Here is a 16,012-nt window from a genome sequence, read left to right as displayed (position 1 = left end):
CTAATCTCTAGGTCCCTGTTACAAATTCTACTGTGTTTTGGTCTGTTCCTCAGTCTTGTTGGAGTTAAGATGTCAGTCAATCTGGCTTTGTAAAAGTTTTCTGGCCAAGTAGTAAACTAGTATATGAGAAGTGGACAAGCTGAGTCTAGAGTTTCTGGAATGTCTCGTCATAAGTTTAGTGAGTAAAGATATAAAGTGGTTTTGAGTAACTTTCAGTAACACTGGTCATGTTCTAGAACTATAGTTACTTTTCTACCTACATTTCTTCTTCTCTACCTTCTAAATCATATTCACAGATTTTCTAATATCTAATCATATTGGAAATTGGTTGAATACATTCTTGAAATCAAATTCCTTCTTTCTGGGTGGCTTTTCTATGTGTCCTTGTGGTAAAATTTATGATTGTGTGTGATCATCAACAGGTTAGAACACTACTTTCTCATGATTTCTGCATCTCCAGTTAACTACTTAATTCAATAGTCCCCAAAGTCTTACTGTGTCCTAGTGCCTTCCATTTGCCAGCAAAAGCCAGCACTGCAAGGCTTAGCTGGGGCCCCTCTACACCAAGAACATGGCCTATGTTGTAGGTCAAACCAAGGACTATGGGAGTGGTCTAGATCCCTTGATTTCTCTTTCTTCCACTTGTTTTTTTTTTATTTTCTCCAACTTTTTGCTTCGTTTGGGCACAGATGTGCTGAGAAAGCAGGCTGCACTCAGTCTTACCCCTCCCCAATGAGGGTAACTTTGCACTGTAGGCATTCTTTTATCCATGTTCTTGTATCACTCCAACAAGCTCAGTTTTACTCAGAAACCACTCAAAATCACATTCTTAGTTTGATCATTCCTCATTATCTTCTTAAAGAGAGGCTGGCTAATCCTTCCAGAAGATTGGAACCCATCCTCACCTAGGAGAGCTGCAGATCCTTGCACAGCATTTGGGTCAAGGCTGGAAAAGGACTTGATATGTTAGGCTTCTTTACTTCTTCATAGGAAGGGTGAACATATAATTTCTTGTCCGATAAATGTGGACACTTTGAAAGTGAAAGAGGTACTATGAATTGTGCTGAGACAATAGGCAAGATTAGGGAGTTTTGTCACACTTCTAGGAAAAAGATCTTCAGATAGAATAAGAATATCTCTTGGAGCCTGAAGATTTACAGAACACAAAGTCTTGTGGGAGAATGTGAGTACTTTACAATTTTTAAAGGATCATGATTTAACTATTTCCAGGCACAGATGAACATTTTCTATGTTTTATTATCATAAATAATGCTATAATGAATACCTTTGACATTGAAGTATTCAATAAATATTTATTTTAAACACTTTCTACATGCCTGATACTCTTCCAAATAACTGATAGGAATGAGATAACATGGAACAAGACAAGGATTTTACTCCGTATTGAGCTTGTGTTCCACTAAGAGGAGCCATATAATCACTGCACTTGACATGTGCATAAATTATAAATGTTAGAAGATGTTGTATGCTGTGAAATAAGGAATAGATTGAGGGAGTTTGGATTGGAAGGGTAGGATTTGTGATTTAAATAGGCTGGTTGCGGAAGGACTTGGACATTAACAAATATCCATGCACTTTACTCAATATTGATTTTTTAATATCATCTTGTTCATAATTAGCCCTCTGTATGCTTATGGTGTCTTTATTTTCTGGAAACAAATGGTGTTGCTAGAGTAAGTTAACAGGAAGAAGAAAAACATGGTGAGAGCATTGGGTCCAATGACTGATGTGTGTTAGTGGGACTAAACTCTCTGATAGTAGTGATTAAGGCACAGGTTTTGGAGTCAGAAGAGACATGGATTCAAACCTCAGTTCTGCCTCTCACTGGCTGTACCTGTACTGGCTTGGGTAAGGAGCTTCTTGACCTCTCTGAGCCTCAGTGTCCTGTGAAGAATAGGGACTATTGTGATTTAAGAAATGTTATGGCTTATATCTAGATGTCCTCCAAAAGCCTCATGTGCTCATAGGTGGGGCTTTTGGGAGGTGGCTGTATTGTGGGTGTGTGGTACTAGATTATGAGTGTGCAATAACTAAATTAGTCCACTGATTAGGTTAGCATAGTTCTGGGTGTGGATAATGGGAAGCCCCAACCTGGGTGTGGGTGGCACCAATCACTAGGCTTGTAGCCTGAATGGAATAAAAAGGGAAGGGAGGATGGCTGCTTGCCACTTTCTGTGTATCCCGCCACAGACTCTTTCTCCTCTGCCATGTCCCTCTGGCATGCCTTGCCTTGGAGCCAGCCAACTATAGACTGAATTCTCTACAAACTGTGAGTTAAAATAAACCTTTCCTCTTTTAACTTGTGCTTGTTTGTTATTTTGTTCTAGCAACATGGACTTATTGAAGACAGGGCCTACAAATTATTGTCAAAATTCAGTGAGATAAGGCAAACAGAGTGCAGGGTGCATACTCAGCAATCAATGAAATGTGGTTATGCTGATTTTCAGTCCTGAGAGTCAGGCCCTAAGGCAAGTTGAGGGAGTAAGAATGAGATTCAGTGCCAGACAGGTGTATGAGCTCAGTCTCCTGGCTGCCTGGGCTCCATCTGGTTATCACTGATAGTGAAATAAAGGTATATGATTTTTCCTGCTTGAACCCCACTTTAGGTTAGTGAAGTTGCAGAGATAAGGATACTCTGAGTAGCTATGGGAGGTTGCTAGGGAACAATTAGAAAATGCCTTGTTGACTCATTGGCTTTCAGCATGGTCAACTCAGGGGCTTTGTGGTAAGCTCTTTTCTTCACTTTCATGAACTCTCACTTCCACCTCCTACATTGTCTTCCAAATCCTGTTCACCTTGCAAATCATGGCTCAAATCATACTTCCTCTGTAAAGATGCCCTCACTATCCCAGCCTACATTGATTGCTCCCTCCTGGAGTCTCAGGCTCTCCAACTGAAAAATGTGCATACTATTTATTGCTCCACAGAAGGATTTTGTCATTTGGAAGTATACCTGTGCTAGCTCTTCATTAGACAGTAATAGCACAAAGAATTAGGGCGACATCTCATTCTTCTTTACTTTCTGCTATCCAGCACCACAATAACCGCTTTCTAAAATTTTTTATTAGTATAATTTGGTGAAGCATAATGAATATGTTCACCATGGGATATTGGAACATATACATATTGCACATTGATCCTTTTGTTGGGTTTTTGATGGTACTTTGTGTCAGATGCTCTCATATGTATATTTTTTAGATACATTTATTTTTCACCCAGGAAAGGGAAAGAAGATAGCAGGAATGGGCAAAGGGAGAAGTGTATCCTTAATACAAGTCAAACAAAAGCCCCTTTTAATTGTAAGGGGAGCTCTGAGGGTGAAATGACCCATCAGAGTTACTGAATTTCCTTGGGAGGAAACAGCCAAACCTTTATATTCCCTGCTCCTCAAGTCATTGAATGTGACCATCTTGTACATCTTGTATATCTATGTACAAAATCCTGTGAAATGTACTGTATGATTTTTTTAGTCCATTCTTTGTGTCTTAGCATCTCTCTTTTTTCTCTTCATTTTCTTGATCTGTCTAGGATGCATTATGCATAATTTCTTCAATTAATGTTCCAGCATGTTAATTCTTTAGTTAGATGAGTCTAATCTGTTATTTAAAATTCCTTTGCTCCTTTGCTTCAGAGCATCCATTTTTTACTTCTGGAAATTTTATTTGATTGTTTTTTATCTTTGGTTGCTTTTCTTTATGTTTTCTATATGTTGTCATTTATTTAAACATATTAAGCACTTATTTATCACAGCACCACCTCAGTTCACAAACTTAATTCTTTCCACAATTCTAGTCACAAACCAAATTGGACAAGAACCAAATGAAATTTCACTAGAAGGTCAACATTGAACCTAACTATTGAATTTGGTTCAGTTCTCATCCAATCTGGTTTACAACCAGAATTGTGGAGAGAATTAAGTTCATGAACCAAAGTACCACTGTACTTTGTACATGATAACTCTTTGAAGGTGTGCACATTTGATTTCTTTGTTGTGCTGATGGTGATTATTATTTTTTGTTTGTTATTCATGGGGATTGGGGTCTTTAAATTTATTTTTAACTGACACATAAAAACACAAAAATTGTACATATCAAGTCAGGTACAGTGGCACATGCCTGTAATTCCAGCAGTCTGGGAGACTAGGGTAGAAGGAGTGCAAGTTTGAGCCCAGCTTGAGCAATTTAGTGACTTAGCAAGACCCTGATCCCCGGTACCAAAAAAAACAAAAAACACCCTGTCTCAAAATAAAAAATAAAAAAAAGGTTGGGGATGTAAGTCTGCAGAAACCCTAGGTTCAGTTCCCAGTACCACAGAAACATAAGATCAACCCCTGAAATTATAAATATCAGTAGGTTGCCATCTAATATTTTGATACATATATCCATTGTGTAATGTTTGAATCAGGTTAAACATACTTATCTCCTCAAATATTTATCATTTGTTTATGGTGAAACTTTCAAAGTTGTTTCTTCTAGATTTTTGAAATTTATAGTACATTATTGTTACCTATGGTCATCCTACTATGCAAATCACTGGAGAACTTCTAATTCTTACTGTAACTTCGTACCCATTTATCAATCTTTCCCAATCCCTCCCTTCTACTCTGCCAAGCCTCTGGTAACCGCAGTTACACTCTTAATTTCTATTAGATTAACTATTTCAGAGTCCACATGAATGAGCCCGTATGGTACTTATCTTAATATGCCTGGCTTATTTCACTTAACATAATGATTTCTGACTCCATCCAAGTTGTCACAAATGACAAGATTTCATTATTTTTATTGTTGAGTGGTATTCCATTGTATGTATGTGCCAAACTTTGTCCATTCACCAATTTATGGACAGTTAGTTTTTATTTCTTGGATAATGTGAAGTATGCTGCAATGAACATGGGATTGCAAATAATAGTTCTATTTTCAATTTTTGAGGTACTTACAAACTGTTTTCCCTAATGGCTGTACTAACTTAGATTTCCATAGTGTACAAAAGATCTTTTTTCTCCACATGCTTCCAGCATCTGTTATCGTCAGAGTTTTTGATAGTAGCCATTCTTTACTGGGGTAAGTTGATATCCCATTGTGGTTTTCATTTGCATTACCCTGATGATTATTTATGTACCTGTTAGTCATTTTTATATCACCTTTGGTAAATGTTTATGTAGATCTATTTCCCTGATTTTTTAATCAGATTATTTGTTAGAGTTCTGAACAGTTTGAGTTTTCTTCAAACTGAGTTAATTTCCTCAAAACAGTTGTTTAAAGTGCTCTATGTAAGAGTTTACCCACACTGATTACTATCTGGTCAGTTTCTGGCACCTTATTTTGAGTGATAGGTGATATCATGGTTTCTTAAAAGCTCTCGGTGCTTATTGGCATAGACATATGGGCATTAAAGGATTAGGTATTTCTTTCAGGTTTCCTAATATGGCTTTCCTTTGTGCCTCTCTTTCCAATACTTCTAAGTCAGGTGTTTAATTTATCTGGCCCTGTAGTAAACTCCACTATTTCAGCAGTGGATAGCATTGAGGTCCATATTTGCCATGAATGTGCTGTTGTCACTGTTTCAATACTAGAAGGCAATCCAAGCCCAGATTTGTCCCAAATACAGTATTTGTGTGTTCTTCAGAAAGAACCAGGAGAGTACCTAGAAGCAGTACTTTGGCTCTACAAGCTTCTCTCTGAAGCCTAGGCACCCACAGTTACTGGCATGTACTTAAATGTGACAGGATTCTGCCTGGCTCTGAGAAAATTAATCACAGATAGACTAATCCCAGGATCCTATGCCACATCTGTGGCCACAAATTTCCCAAAGCTGAGTCATAACCTGACTCCCCAACCCATTAAGTTCAGCACAACACTGGAGTAGAATCAAGGTCCACACTGCTATGGGCTGCTTATTACTGAGGTGGACTCAAGGCCTAAGACCACTGCAACCAGCCACATATGATGCTAGTTGGAACAGAAGTCTGATAGAATGGGGCTTCTTATCTTTTCCAGCACTGGACCTGTTCCAGAGGCTTTGTCCACAAACATGCTTTGGGATGGGACCCTTATGATCTTCTTAGTATTTGGTTTCACCAACCTAGCACTAAAATTTTAGGGCAAATTCTTTTACTTCCCTCTCCTATCCTCAGCCAGTGGGGCCTTGGACTTTGCTGTGTTTCCCAAGGTTCCAGTAGCATTGAAGACTGTCCTTTGGCCACTTGAGTTGCACAGCCAAAGAACCTGCACAGTTTCAGGGCTGCACTGAGGGCCATACCACAGTTGGTGATGATGCAGGCTGAAACACAAGTCTTTCCCCCCAAGTCACATGTCTCTACTTGATGGTGGGGCAGTTCTAGAGCCCTATGGGGCTGGTGATAATTGTGCTGTGGGGGATGGGTGGTTCAGAAAATACCTGGGTTACTAAGGCTGGTGCTAATCTGAGTCATTCCTGAGACTCCCAGCTGCAGGAACCTGCTAAGCCTCTGGGTCCACTTCAAGGCTGGAAATGATCCAAGACAAAACTAGATTCTGTCCTGCTGGCACACAGGTCTCCTCTTGATACTTAGACCAGTCAGTATAGAGGCTCCATCTGTGAGCTCTGGCCTGCATAGAGGGCCTTTAGTTTCTACCAGGTGGTAGGTATCATAGGGACAAAGCCATGTGCTAGCTTCTGTGCCTTGATCCTCAGCAGGTGTTATCTTGCTCCCGATTCTGGTACCCAAGTTTGGAGGAAGAGTGGTAGAGCCAATCAATCTCCTGGCTTAATGAAGTTTCAGCAGCTTAAGTCTTCAGATATCACCCTGGATATGGAGTGATTGGGTTTTTTCCAGCACTGGGTTTCAGCATGGTAGGTCTGGTAGTACTGGCTTTCAAGTCTAAGGCTTGGGCTTAATTGCTTCTCCCTCACCCATGTGGGAGGCATCTCTGTCCATGCTGAGCTATTTAGAGGGATGTTCCGGACAACTCCTTCCTTCCTGCTTTCTTTAAGGTACCTTTTCATTATGTTATAAAAAATACAAGGGCTATAGTATCTTAGCAGATTTCACAGTTCTTATGAAGGTAGTTTAGTGTATGAATACCTGTTCAATCTGGTGTGTCTTTGGAGAGATTACCAATTGATATCGCTCCATCTTGTTCTGCCTCCAGATTTTTGTTTTTAATGATAAGCATACCAATTGTCAGGGCTTTATAAGTGTTGTTAAAGCCTCAATTTAGATTGGGTTCCTCCAGATAGTGTGAGATTTACATTCACTATAACTCTGGGTTTGTTTTCAGAAATGTAACTGGACAATGCTACTAATGTGGATAAGCTTATGATTTCAAATTTGGAAGGGAACTTTTTACCCCAAGCAAGAAATCAAGGCCAAATGATACAATTTTCTTTGTCCTCACTCTTTCTCAAATGGAAAAAAATGTGCTTTTTCACTGAGGACATAGTCCTTCCAGGGTCTGGGATTTATACTGAGGTCTTAGTTGGATATTAATATCTAGCTCTTTCCCAGATCATTTAATCTTTAAAATAACTTCTAGGATGACTTTTTCAAGTATTTGTACAACTTTGAAGTTCCAAATATTGTTCAAATAAGACAGGAAGAGCTACAACATGTAAGTAATCCTTAAAATTATTAGCCAGACAAGGGTCACTCAGTGGCATTCAGTTAATGTCTAAGTTAGTTCAGTAAGGTTTGACTTGTAGTCAAAGGCCTGATGCTTGGAGGGCTGGCTCAGCTGAATCTTGTTCCTCTCTGTAGAGTCCCATAGGCATCTCAGGTGGCATCACCAGCAGGGGAGCCTTCTTATGCAGCAGCTCAGAGATCTTTAACAATCAGCCCTCTTAAGTCTTAGTTCTGAAACAGGCATGACAACAAACACTTTAATCACTACCCATGGGTCAGAGCAATCACAGCCCTGTCCAGAATAAAGAGGAAGGGCACTAAGACAAGAATTCTTGTGGGAGTAGTGTCCAGAAGCAAGCAGCCTTCCTGATGAAATAAACCCCAACACACATTTTTTTGATGAGTTGTTGTGTGCCACACAAAGTAGATGCACACAAATAAGTCTTTGCTTCACTGGGCCAAAGTGGTAGACACTGGATTTGTTTTACATTTGACCTACCCCTTCCATGACCAATCTCACATTCCATGACTTCCTGTATCCTCTAGTGGAGTTATTGCCCTTAAGCAGCATGAAATTTCTAACGCTTATAAACTTCATTTACCACATGTGAGACACTGGACATAGATGAACAGACACACATAAATACAGTATGGAGATTGTAGGGAGTGAGTGCTTGGTGATAAGAGTTGGAGTTGAACCTGATCCTAGTATCTGATTGTTCTGATTTTGAGACAATGAATTTTCTTATAATCAGGAATTTCTTTCAGCAATTCCCTAAAACCAGGCACTCCAATAGTAATCTGTATTTCTTTATTGCACCTACAATGCTACATATCCACAGTATCATGTATGGGGCAGGTTTGGTAACAGAAAGAATTTAGGGAGTAAGAAAAGCAGAAGCATCTTACTACATCTGCCATCCTTGGCTACTTGAACAAGCACTTTGGGCCAATGACTGTGGCTCAGGTGATGAAGGTCTATCATTGGCTGAGCACCTAAAGGGTGAGTCTTGAACTCCTCTTATTGGACACTTCTATAACCTCAGAGATGCAAAATTGCAAGTCATGAAGGTTTGCATTTTCAAAATGAAACAATATGGCCTGGAAAAGAACAGAATCCATTTTGAACAATGTCACTGAAATGAATAATCAGATGTGTTATCTTCCTCTTTTGGGCTTCAATATCAAACCCATTTTTCCTCTTTCCTGCCTAGATTTCTTCAGTATCAGTCAACCTTGAGTTTTAAGTATTAACTCCACAGTTCTATTCCTGTGAATTTTTAACATTTTTTTGCTAATGTTCTTATTTGATTTCTGAATTTTCAAATACAAAGCACCTAAATTTACTGTAAAATGTCCTAAAGGTTTCAATTTCTTAGAATGACCCTGTCACATAATACGATATGTATGAGACCGATATGCCAAAATAACATTGGAGAAAATTTTGAATGTCATATGTCCTCAGTAAAAAGCACATTTTTTTCATTGAGGAAACAGTGAGGACAAAGAAAATATGTGATAGTACAGAAAAGACCCATGGCAAAACCAACAAAATAATCAGCCACAAGAAAATTTAAAGTAGAAGTTTATCATCTCTGGTGATCATATACCTGGGCCATGAGTCCAATAATCATCCCCAAATGGAAGACGAAGCAGGCTTTTATTGGGGAGGAGGAGTGGAGGAGTTGAGCTAGCAGGATATAGGTCCAGGGAGGGGACTGGGGGCCCAGGGTCTCCCTCCCATCAGACTCTAATTGGCAGGTGATGTTGCTAGGGCTAAGTAAATCTCTGGGGTCTGTGGTTAGAGCTGTTGCTGGGATCTGTCAGTGAGGAAGAAGGATATTGTGGTTAGGGCTGGGTTGTTAACAGGTTGCCAGGCTCTAGACACAGTTTATGTGGAAAACATTTTGTCTCTTGGTGAGGTATGATGGGCTTAGGCCCCACACTATGGACTAACACTGGCATTTTAAAGCAGCAAAAAAAACTTGATAGACATTAAGTGACTTACAGTACAATACAGAGGCCTGAACTAGTACAGAGGCCTCTGAGAGTGTACACGACTCTGCAAAGAAAACTTGGCTTCAAATATTTTGTTCCTGATATATAAGGCAATCTCAAAGCCCACCCCGAAGTTTTGCTTGCAGTTAAGGCATCGTAATAGCTCCTGTTCTGCTTGGGAAGAAAGTAATTTTTTTCCATTTTTCATGATATTTGTCTGATATTCCAGAATAATAATAAGTAATATTTCTCTGAGGTGGTTCATTTATCCTAAATTCTTACCCTAATGATCCCAAGAGGAGTCCTGGAGGTATCATATCCCACAAGAATTCTTCTGAATTGGACCAAAAACCCAGATTTCTATAGTTTCTCCTCAATCAAACATGACCCTCTCATCCCTCTCATTTAGGGATGCTCTCTATAGTATTTTTCTGTATGAGTATATTCATTGTATTGGGATTGCAGGGTTCTGCCAAAGTTAGATAGTCTTTGTGATTTGTCTGTCTTGGAAGGTCATATTTCATTTCTGAGAAAATGGTTCATTTTTATAGGTTATCCAATATTGATCTCAACAACTGGCTGAGACTGATGTCCCTTACAACTTTTTATATCCTAATGAAGAGAGGAAATTACAATTTATTAAAAAGTGTAAATGAAACACTCAAAAAATTGACCAATTCTTGGGCTTTAAAGGAAATCATTATAAACTACTGAGGACTAGTGTCACAAAGTATCTTCCTTCCTCACTGAAATAAGAAGGGACAAATAAAAAATAAAACAAAGTTACTTAACATTCAAGTAGTTTTGAAAAAAGAAGGGTGGGTATAATCCTTATTTCCCCTTAATCGATCATCAAAGTTCTCAACATAATAGAAGAAGCAGGATTTATGCCCATGTACAACTCTGGATTTACATCTCTACATTGAAATATATCTCCTCTCAGATTTCTGGGTTGAAGTCCTTATCCTCAATAACTTAAATATAATCTAATTTTTATGATCATAGTTTTTACAGTTCTAATTTTCAAAAAAGAACATGAAGAGGGACAGATGACATCTGAATGCTTTACAGCATGCTTAGTTCAGCAGCACATATACTAAAATTGAATGCTTTACAGGATTATAAGCTGGATCCAATAAAGGAGTGAATGTTTGAATTTAGAGAATGTGAATATTTTAACATGCGCAGTAATATGCCTTCCATTCACTTCAATGAGAGACAAAATTTTTATTATGCTGGACAGTATGCATTCCTGCTTTTTACTTCTGAAAGAGAAATTAGCTATATCTTCCAAGGGTATTTGCTGTAAAACTATTCTTGAAAAAATGATATGAAACAAAGAGCAATCAATTCCTTGCTTGAAAAGCATCCAGAAACCTAATCACCTCAAGAATTGCCTCCCAGGAATATCTTCTCTTAATTTCTATACCATCTTGGCTTGCAGTAAGTTTCCCCATAAGTATACCACCCCATCAGCCACTTTATCTGTCTGAGAGACTGAAACCAAACCTTTTCAAATTTTCTTACACAGTATTTATTTTAGACTTCTAAAATAAGACTAAGTAGCAGGGTAAAGGCACCCCATAGTTTTGCCCTCAACCATTCCCCTCTGGATCTCAGACCCATGCAGCTAAACAATTCCTACAAATTATAAAGGTCTATCTTAGAAAGATGACTTTTTCCTTAAGTTTCTGTACTGACCCTTAAATTTTGTTCATAGTATGAATATAGAAACAGGAGAATATATTAACAATTTCACAGACTGACTCTTGAAAATGAGGAAGAATTATGGGGCAATTCTATCTTCTACAACAACTGTGACCTGTGACCTGACATTTACCTGTATATGTTCCAGGGCCAAGGTGGTGTCATTGATCATTTTAGATAAAGTCAAGAACAAAATTTTTATCCCCTTTTCTAATTAGGGGTTTCTCATTGAAGGGAAAACTGCTCACAGGTTGCATATAAATAACAAGTCAAGTGTCTTGCCAGTACCCCATTTGAGTAACAAAGTTACTTTTACTTTGGAGAGATCTTTTGTTATGGGTTGAAATCTAAAATATTACCCCAATATCTCATGTGCTCAGAGGTGGGGTTTTTGGAAGATGATTATAATATGGGACTGTATAAGTACATTAGAGAATAAGAATTAGCTAGTGCTATAAATTAAATGGTATAATTTAAGGGCATGCCAGATTAATCCTTAAGAAAATTGGGCTTAGAAGATCCAAATAAAATTACTTATAAACATATTAACAGGCACTGACAATCTCACTGACTATTTAGCTGTGGTTCTTCTGCCTGCCTCGCAAGTGCAAGTTCAATCCCTGGTACCAAAAAAACAAAAACAAAAACAAAAAAAACAAAACTCCAACAGAGTTGGACTTTTTGTCTATTTTTTTAACCTATTGACACTTCTTTTACCTTCCTTTTATCCCATTGACATACCCCTGTCTTTTACCCTTCATCTCCACTACCCCCTGCCCCCACATCCCAGGACAATGTAGTCTGTAAGGCATATTGATAAAAGGGTAAAATTATTAAAACAAGTTTTAATGTTTATGATTGAAGTATGCTTGGATTTGTTGACACTGTTATACCCAGTAGATATTCTCTCCTTACAACCCACTGCCAAGTTCCAACCTGATTAAAATAAATAAGTTGAAAGAGTAAATAACATCTCTGGACAAATTAAGCCAAGAACACATAACTGGAGAACAGAACATAACTAAAGAGATCCTCTTCACTCTATTTGACTTTAACCCTTAGCAACAAGATGGATAGATAGATAGATAGATAGATGAAAGAATGAGGAAACAAAATGCCCACAAAAAGCCAACTCTCCCAAGGCAGATCCAAAAGGCACTGATGGAGAGGAAAGTAAACACCAGATAGCCGAGCTGAGTGAAATGATTAAAGAGGAAGTAAAGAAACTTGGTGAGTTCTAGGAGGACATAAGCCCCCCCCCCAAATAGTAAAACTAATATACAAAATGACCAATGTGGATATGAGAGAAACAAATAAAAAATTGGAAGAACTGACAAAAATGGTTCAAACTAGGAATGACAAATTTAGCAAAGATATAGACACCATGAAAAGGGGGCAAACAGAAATTCCAAACAAAGAATTCTATGCAATTCATAAATAGCAGAAATGACCAATGTGAAGACAGGGTTTCAGAAATTGAGCACAAAATGGAAATTCATGACAATTTACTCAGAAAAGCCAAAAAAGGGATAAGAGACAAGAAAAATTCATCCAACACCTACTACATTACTCTAAGAAGACTGACCTATGACAATTTGGAGTTAGAGAAATTAAAAGATAGCACACATAGAATAAAGTCTGTTTACAGAAAATGAGTGAAAAATGTCCAAGTATGAGGAAAGAACTCAAACATAGATAAGAAAGGCTTACAGATCACCATAAAACTATGATGCAAATAGAAACTCCCCACAGCACATAATAGTCAAAATCACAGATATCCAACATCAATAACAAAGACAACTCGAATGCTAAAAGCTGTCAGAGAAAACCAACATAACTTTTCAACACAAACTTTAAGGGCCAGGATAACTCAGAGTTATCAGACCAGAGTCTTCAGGCCAGGTCTAAAAGTGAACAACTTCCAACTCAGTCTAATATACCCTACAGAACTATCTGTAAAAATTGATGTAGAAATAAGGACCTTCCACAACAAAGAACACTTTAAGAGATACAGCAACACAAAGCCAGCACTCCAGAAAATATTCAAGAATATCCTAGACGAAGATAACAAAGCCACAAAAAGCCAAAAAGTCAGATGGAATGAATGTATCAAGCAAGGTGAGTAGCTAAACCAAAGGGAAAATTAAGGATGTAACAATAGAAAAAGTACACAAAGACAAGAGTAAGTCAATACATTTCAGTAATAATTCTCAGTGTAAATTAGCTTAACTCCCCAATTAAAAGCCACAGACTGGCAGACTAGATTTAAAAAAAACACAATCCAACATGCTGTTGCATTCAAGAAACACATCTAATTCAAAAAGAAATTCACAGATTAAAAATCAAAGGATGGAAAACAGTATCCCATGCACCACAACCCTAAAAGCAAGCAGGGATAGCAATTTTATTCTCAAAATAAACTCCAAGCTAAAACTGATAAGAAGAGTCCAAAAAACGTCACTACATGTTAGATAAAGGAAAAATTCAACAGGAAGAGACACTGATTGTGAATATATATGCATCAAATAGTGGGGTACCAAACTTAATAAAACAAACACTACTGGACATAAAAGATCAAATAAATACCAACACAATCATAGTGGATTATTTCAATACCCCACCTTAACAGGGAGACAGATCAACTAAACCAAAAATTAGCAGAGAAATATCAGAGTGGAAACACATTTTCAATCAAATAAACTTAAAAGATATCTATAGTGGCCTACCCTACTACAACCGAATCCACATTCTTCTCAGAAACACATGGAATTTTCTCCAAAATAGATGACACACTAGTGCATAAAGCCTGCTTAAATAAAAACAAAGAACAGAAATCATCTCATGTACCCTATCAGATTATAGTGTATGAAACTATAAATTAATTGCAAAATAAACCACAGAAATTTCGTTTACAATTGGATATTAAATAACACACTCTTGAACACTTAATGGGTCAGAGAAGAAATCAAGGACAAAATTAAACATTTCCTAGTGGCATTCTCCAGCACTTTCTGTGTTGCTGGTAACTGCAGCCCAATATTCTCTCCTCTGGTTCTCTCCCTTATGAGAACCCTGATGGTATACTACCCATGTCCCTAGATGTACTGTTCCCCACCCCTCTAAAATATCCAACAACCTACAGAGGGTCTTCCTGAAACCCACAGAGGAAAATTCAGGCAAAGCCTCTCATTGATCCGGAATGACATGGCATTAACATTACAAAACTACTCAAGAAAGCAAGGAGGAGAAAGATTCTCAAGAAAGCATTAATAAGGCATCATATTTGAAGAGTGATGCTGAATTTAAAAAGATATTTGGTCTCACTAAATATTTGAGAGTTTGGCTTACTCAAATTCCTGACCATTTGGGCTCTGGAAAAGATGTTGATTACTCTAGCAGTTTAGTGAAGAGTGGTACATATAAAGAGTTTGTGGTGAAGGAAGCACAAAACAAATAGAATTTTGGTAAGAAAAGAAAAGCAAAAACCATTAAGATTGATCGCACAAAGAGAAAAACTGAGAGTGTTTTTAACACAGTCACAAATGGGGAAACAAATGTCACCATTTCTGAACCCCTTAGCAGTATTTTGCCAACTTCAGATATACCACAACATAACATTCTCCCACACCACAGCAAAACCAAAGGAAAGAGAACCAACATAAAACACTGCTCCCAAGAGAAATAGCAGAAAGGTTCATTGAACTCAAATGTAATTTTTGAACAAAGTCATCCCTTTAATAAAAATTATACTGAAGATATTTTCCCAGTGACACCACCAGAATTGAAAGAAATGATCCGAGACAAAAAAAATAAATAAATAAGAAGACAAACAGGTGCTGAGAGAGAAAGAAATAGCTCTTGAAGAAATGCCTAAAAAGATGCAACAAAAATAACAAAATGTCCTGTACCTAAAGACTTCAATACAATAACTTTTAAAAATAAGCCTTTTTAATAACACAGTAGTCACCCCATATCTACCAGGAATATATTCCATGACCACCAGTGGATATCTGAAACTGAAGATATTGCTGAACCCTGCAGTTCCTTGACAGCCACTCCAATAACCGAGACAGCTACTTAAATACCAGTGTGGATACCGTGGACAAAGGTGTGATTTATGTGTTGAGCAGAACAGTATAAGATTTCATTGCACTACTGAGAATGCCATACAACTTTAACTTAGGAATTATTTCTTCCTAGAGTTTTATATTTAGTATTTTGGATACCACTGAAATCCAAACTAAAGAAGGACTATTGGAAGTTAATTATAGATGCCTTCTGAAAATGTTTTTGAATATGAAACTTGTTTTTTCATCAATTGATTATAAAATTTTATTGAAGGAATTCAGAAAACTTGATTCACATGACATGTGACTAATATACATGGGGTACCTGAAATATTATCTTTAGATAGCTTTTTTGGAAGGAAAAATTCTTTATTTTTCTATTGTCTTAACTGAAATTCCCCAATTTTGGATATTTGTACAGGGTTTTTGTTATTGTATCTTTAGCTAAACTTCTCATATGTTTCTCCAACAGTAGTTATTATATTCTGTTGTAATTCTACAGTTCAAGGGAGGAAATGAGCTGTAAAAATAACTTTATCATTGAGTTTGTATATGTACTCTTGATCTCCTTACCATGAAATGATGATACTTTCTATTTACCATTTTTATTTTTTTAATT

The 16,012-nt window shown here is 37.5% G+C and overlaps 1 pseudogene; it reads left to right on the top strand.

Annotated features, from left to right (window-relative positions):
* The window catches only part of LOC101716793 (ligand-dependent nuclear receptor-interacting factor 1 pseudogene), a 43,775-nt pseudogene extending 28,556 nt beyond the window's left edge, over positions 1–15,219 (top strand).
* Positions 15,220–16,012: the final 793 nt, after the last annotated feature.

This window comes from Heterocephalus glaber, unplaced genomic scaffold, assembly GCF_053883595.1.
Source record: "Heterocephalus glaber isolate CG9 unplaced genomic scaffold, H.glaber_assembly_v1.0 deba00001613, whole genome shotgun sequence".
Classification (NCBI taxonomy): Eukaryota; Metazoa; Chordata; class Mammalia; order Rodentia; family Bathyergidae; genus Heterocephalus; species Heterocephalus glaber.
Note: the sequence above shows the minus strand (reverse complement) of the source record. Positions and strands in the feature narration are given on the sequence as shown.